The sequence below is a fragment of the Nicotiana tabacum genome, chromosome 12, assembly GCF_000715075.1.
Source record: "Nicotiana tabacum cultivar K326 chromosome 12, ASM71507v2, whole genome shotgun sequence".
Taxonomy (NCBI): Eukaryota; Viridiplantae; Streptophyta; class Magnoliopsida; order Solanales; family Solanaceae; genus Nicotiana; species Nicotiana tabacum.
Window position 1 is genome coordinate 69,293,671 of NC_134091.1, and position 5,915 is coordinate 69,299,585.

The window sequence follows — 5,915 nt, forward strand, 5'->3', positions numbered from 1 at the left end:
TTCCTAGTTTTCTTGAAAATAACTCAGTTCCATCTTCAGCAAACCTAGGGTGCGCAACAACAGCCATAAACATAACTTTTGTTATAAAATTTTTACTTTTACAAGATCTATATGGGTTTGGCTCTTGTTCTTCAGGGAGAAGATATAATTTTTCAGATGTTTTCGACAAAAAAAACCATTTTTCATCTATATGAACATAATTAAACATGTCTGAAAATATAGGATTTGAATTTAGCGTACCAGACTCAATCATTGATAGACGACATTGAAGTTTTGCCTTCTTATTTTCTCCGTCAAATGAGGCTTTATGGCATTGGTATATGACCTTATAGCTCTTTCTTTTGATGCGTCGAAAAATAGTTGACGTTGACATATCCATAGTACATGCCAAAGATCGAATATTTGTTCGGCGACAAAGAGGAATTTCTTTTACCATATTAATGTCGACTTGAATTCGTTTTCTCCCAACTCTACCTATAACATGCGGAGACACATTTAATGGAGTACTGTTAGTGACACTTAATTTTATTTGTTGCTAAATCCTTTCCACAGTACTCCTTGAAGTATTAAATAAAATCACAACTTGCCTTAAAGACCCATATTTAACAACTCTATTTTTGCTTTCCTTCAAAAGCCATTCGGCAATAGTATGACGCTCCTCAATATTTAGGCGTCTTTTTCTAATAGTTGAGTCTAATTGCGAGTCACTCATTTGTGTATAATTAATCTCATATGCTAGATAAAATAAGATTAAAGAAAATAATCAGAATGTAAGAGAAAATTAGAAACACCAGGAGATAAAACAGGATTATAAAGAGAAAGAGTGAAAGCATAAGTGAATAATCTCAAATATCTCTACATAAATACACAAGCTTTTCACCTAATTAAAAAAGAGAATTTTTGGCGCCACAAGAATGAAAGAGACATTTTTTTTTGGCGCCATAAGAATTGAAGAAATTTCACATAAACTTTGTTTAACAAACCTGAGATACAGAGAAATTCACTCAAAAATTTTGGTGTTTACGCACTAGACCTTTGATCTTAGAGTAGCCAGTAGACTCTGAGAATTGAAGGAAGAGTTTTTTTCCCATTTGGATTAAAAGGGCTTACAGTGAATTTTTTTATTGAGAAAGAAGGAATCACTCAATTTCTTGGCTGCTATAATATATTAGATATCGTGCAAATCTTTTATATACTAATCTAATGTAGAACCTTACTCTCTCTATTATATTACTCTATTTTTATTTTTTTTTTCATATTTCATCATCAAATTTTGTATAAGATAAGTTGATTGAAGAAGTTTTATTTAATTAATAAAATTTCCTCTCTTTTTTTGTTTTATTTATCCACCACTTAGTATATTATACGTAAAGGGGGCGGGGGTAAGGTAAAGGGTTTCTGATACATCTAGAAAAATCGAAACCAAGACTAGGAATTTTTAACAAACATGATCAAGAATCATTACTTTTTCGTTTCGACACAAGAAAAAAAGATTTTTCTACACCTCTTTCTTGTGTCGAAGACTAGGAAGACAAATAATCCCTCATAGAATTTTTTGTTCCCCACATTTATCCCATTCTTCCTTATGTCTAGTATTTAGAAAAATCTGACTTTCTTTCTATTTAGAATAGAAAACTATCGATACGTCTTAGGAAATGCTTGATAAAGCATGAGAATGGAAATAAGGAGCAAATATAGGATTTTGCGATTAAAGTTGATAGAATCGGGGGAAGATAAGGGGAAATCGACATACATGTTAATATTGTAGAGAAGATGAGATATGTGGCTCACAATTTACTTAGTATCTACTTTATCATAATTTTTATTAAAAAGCTAGTATGTGGGCTCTTAAGGGTAAAATTAGTACTTAAGGTTATTTGACAATAGTCTACTTCTTCTGTTTATTAAAATTCATGAAAATTCATGCTCAATCAAACTATCTCGGGTACATGTTTTGGTTTTATAGGGGTACACACACCACTTTTTTTTAAGGCCTAAATCCGACGAGCTTTTCTCTTCCGGTTACTCTCTCACACCACCGGCTACTGCTCATCTCTCATCCCTTCTCCACGCCATCGCTGCCGTAGACGAAGTCGCCGGAGGTGGCTGACCTCCATTAACGTCGTCCATCACCCTTGCTGCCTCTGGCTTCGTCTCTTTCTCATCGCCATTTTCTTCTTCTTTCTCATCTCTGTCGCTTGTCTTTGGCCAGATATTAACGAGATCTGGTAGGTTTGATCAGAAATACAAACGCCGGCGATGTTTTCCTTGAGGTTAGGCGTTATTCCGGGGGTCGCCGTCGAAGTAACGCCAACAACAACTGCGGTCGTTCGTCTGGCCGGAAATTGCGTCCCTCGCCGGCGATGTCGCTGTTGTTGTCGGATTCTCGTTTTTGTGAGATAGGGATGGTTTAATGTTGTTTTACCTGTGATTGATCTTATGTCTTCATTTTTGGCAACTGAGTGTGACCTATAATTTTGTGTTTTTGTTCGATACTGCCATTCTTGGTTGCTGCTCTTCTCCATCTCAGTGATACTAACACTTTTGGCTTGGGATTTGACGTTTGACTTCTCCGGTGACACCTTTGGTCTTGCTTTGATACTTTCATCCAGTACTTGGATATGAGTATTACGATTTGGTGGGTTCATTCTTTGAGTTAGGATATTATTAATACTGTTAATTTGCTCGAGTCCCTGGCAGTTGATACATCGTGACTTGGTTCCTTCACAAATTTGCACATTTGATTATGATGTTGGTACTTTGGCGTATGAATCTGCTGTGTGTTTATGTCATATCTCCGTTGCACCATTTTGGATATTGCTAAATTTTGAAATTTGCAGGAGGATCTGTTTGCTTGTAAAATATTTTTGGTATTGTTACTGTCCGTGTCTGTCAATTGAGCACGATGTTGGTATTGAACAAAATACTATACTAGGGCCGATGAGAATAATATTTTGAGGTCACGATGCCCCGAATGATCCTCTGGACTTGGCTCGAAATAACGAGGCGATGATGATAAACATTGGAAACGAAAAAAGATGAGAACATGAACCAACAACAATCTATGGGAGGCGACACGATTGGCCACTGGAGTTGCTACCGAGGTGGTTCCCGTTCTCATGTCTAGACGAATATCGTATATTACATGTAATTGAGCCTCATATATTATTTTTAAACTATTTTTTAAAATTATATTCCAAAACTATTTTCCAAAAACCTTTTCTAAAAACATCTTCCAAACATTTTCAAAAGAAATATTTTTCCAAAATATATTTACTTTAGTTTAAATTTATATTATATTATTTCACTAATGCATTTGTCTTCTTCATTTGCGAGGTACCCTATTCAGTTATACTTTGGAAAGATGACGCTCGGAGACAAAGATGAACTTCGTCAAAATTCCCCACTTCGTGACTTCCCTTTTCGGATGTACCCAAAACGGAAAGAATAGTGAAAACATAGATATATGTCGTATTGCTTGCTGATATTGCTTATTTGCTAAACATTTAGGGAATTGCATCTAGTTAATAATCGGAGTAACTTGCAATATTGTGCGTTAAATAACTCTTGAAGTGTGTATAGGATGTTAAACATATTTTATGATGTGATTAATTAATTTAGGACCAGCGTATACCTAACTAATTAGATTAATCATATCCAAAAATGTTCTTGCGAAAAAATAAAATAAATAATTTTGTCTTTGTCTTCAAATTATATGAATATCTTTTCGAACCACTTTATGTATAAAATTGTTCTTTAATTGACACATCTGAAGTAGGGAAATGTAGTTGGACTATCATACTATTTTTTGAGAAACTTAGACCTTGTAGTCATTCGGGTTTGGCTCACATAATTGTGTTCCAAGACCATGACTCTGAAAATGATCTTTTGTTACTCATCAAATGATAATTCATTATTAGCACAAATCTTTTTTTTTGCATTGATACAATAATTGTTTATGTCATAAGTATTTTGATACATCTTTTCTATATCATATACATTCATAATTCATCAAATCAATTCTTTTAGTTTATCCATTATATATTAAGATTGCTCAAACGTTGTTCTTTTTCACCTCTATCAATCATTTAGAGTAAATTTTTTATTTCTAACTTTTTTTACTCAAATAGTTAATCTTTGCACATAAATTAGATTCTTCCAAAGTATTTTTTTCTCTTTAATTAACATTCATTTAGCCAATTCATTCCTTAAATAACTTCTTATACAAGTTCATTCATTTTAAAACAAAATATTTTCATACTTCATTTATTAAATTAAGTGTAAGATATAGTGTTTGTATGTCATATGACTTTGTCTTGTTTGTTGCATTGCTCTTTATTACATCTTCATACTTTAGCTAAAATACTAACATTATCCCATCTTCACTTAACTTGTTCTCTAAAATATCAAATTCTTCTTTTAGTTCTTGTGCATCGATTTCAAAGAAAAAAATATAAATTATTTCATACACTATGTTCATTTGCTTCTCACTATATGTGCATGTAAACATAAATATCCTATTACTCGCTTGTTACAATCAATTGTCCTTTATTTAATTTACTCTTTTTAATTATTCTTGTATATATTAAATTAACCCTTTTCTTACCCTACTCATTATATAAAACTACTCAAAGATAGTTCTTCCCCACTTTTGGCCAATCACTTTAAAGTGAGTTTTCTTTTTCTTTTACATTAGCCTATCACTCAAAGTAGCTTACCTTTTGTTATAAATCAAATTCTTCCAAATGCATCCTTTAACTATAATTCATTTAGTTAATTTATAAATAGCTACTACATATTTTCTTTACCTTTTATCAAGTCATCAACATATAATTCTTATATACTTTATTCACCCCTTTTGTAAATAATTTATTATATATAGATATTTATCTTTCATCATGCGACATTCTTGTTCGATCACTCTTCATTCAAGTTACTTTACCATTCTTTGTATTTATTAAATTAATCACTCTTTTAAATCTTTCCTCATTTGTTTTATTGAGTCCGCAGGAACCATATTTTTGTGGATCTTGAGGGATGCCTAATACTTTTCCCTCGAGATAACTTGAACCCTTATTCAGAATCTCAACGGTTTCGTAGACCATAGTCGAAGTGTACATTATATAGTGTAATATAGGTATCCTAGTATACCTTAAATATTAGGTGGTGACTCTAAACTTTAACTAACATTGTAGAGTACTATAAATTGTATATTATTTTGACTTGTGCAGGACTAAGATACTGTCTATGCCAGGTTTGCCACGGTTAGAGTGAAAGGGTATTATGTTCCTAGTAGAGTTGTGTTATTTCTAAAGGCTCAGCGGATGGTTGAGGAGGAGTGTGATGCTTATTTAGCCTTTGTGAGAGATGTTAGTATTGATACCTCTACCGTTGAGTAAGTTTCAGTAGTGAGAGACTTCCCAAATATGTTTCCAGCAGATCATCCAAGCATGCCGCCCAATAGGGATATCAATTTTGGTATTTACTTATTGCTGGGCACTCAGCCCATTTCTATCCCCCCCATATCGTATGGCACCAACAGAGTTGAAAGAGCAGTTATAATAATTGCTTGATAAGGGTTTCACTCAGCCTAGTGTGTCGCCTTGGGGTGCTCCGATTTTGTTTGTGAAGAAGAAGGATAGTTTTATGCGCATGTGTATTGGTTATCGGTAGTTGAACAAGGTTACAGTGAAGAACAGGTATCCGTTACCGCGCGTTGATGACTTATTTGATCAGCTACATGGTACCAGAGTGTTATCGAAGATTGATTTGCGGTTAGGGTATCATCAACTAAAGATTCGGGATTCGAATATTCCGAAGACTGCCTTTAGGACTCGGTATAGCTACTACGAGTTTCTTGTAATGTTATTTGGGCTGACCAACGCCCCAGTAACATTTATGCACCTGATGAATAG

At 33.6% G+C, this 5,915-nt stretch overlaps 1 long non-coding RNA gene across 1 annotated transcript; it reads left to right on the forward strand.

Annotated features, from left to right (window-relative positions):
* Positions 1 to 1,825: 1,825 nt before the first annotated feature.
* LOC142167430 (uncharacterized) lies at positions 1,826 to 3,711 on the forward strand. The gene is made up of 2 exons (XR_012697565.1): positions 1,826 to 3,104; positions 3,350 to 3,711. It is a non-coding gene; the product is annotated as an uncharacterized LOC142167430 (long non-coding RNA).
* The last annotated feature ends 2,204 nt before the right edge of the window (positions 3,712 to 5,915 follow it).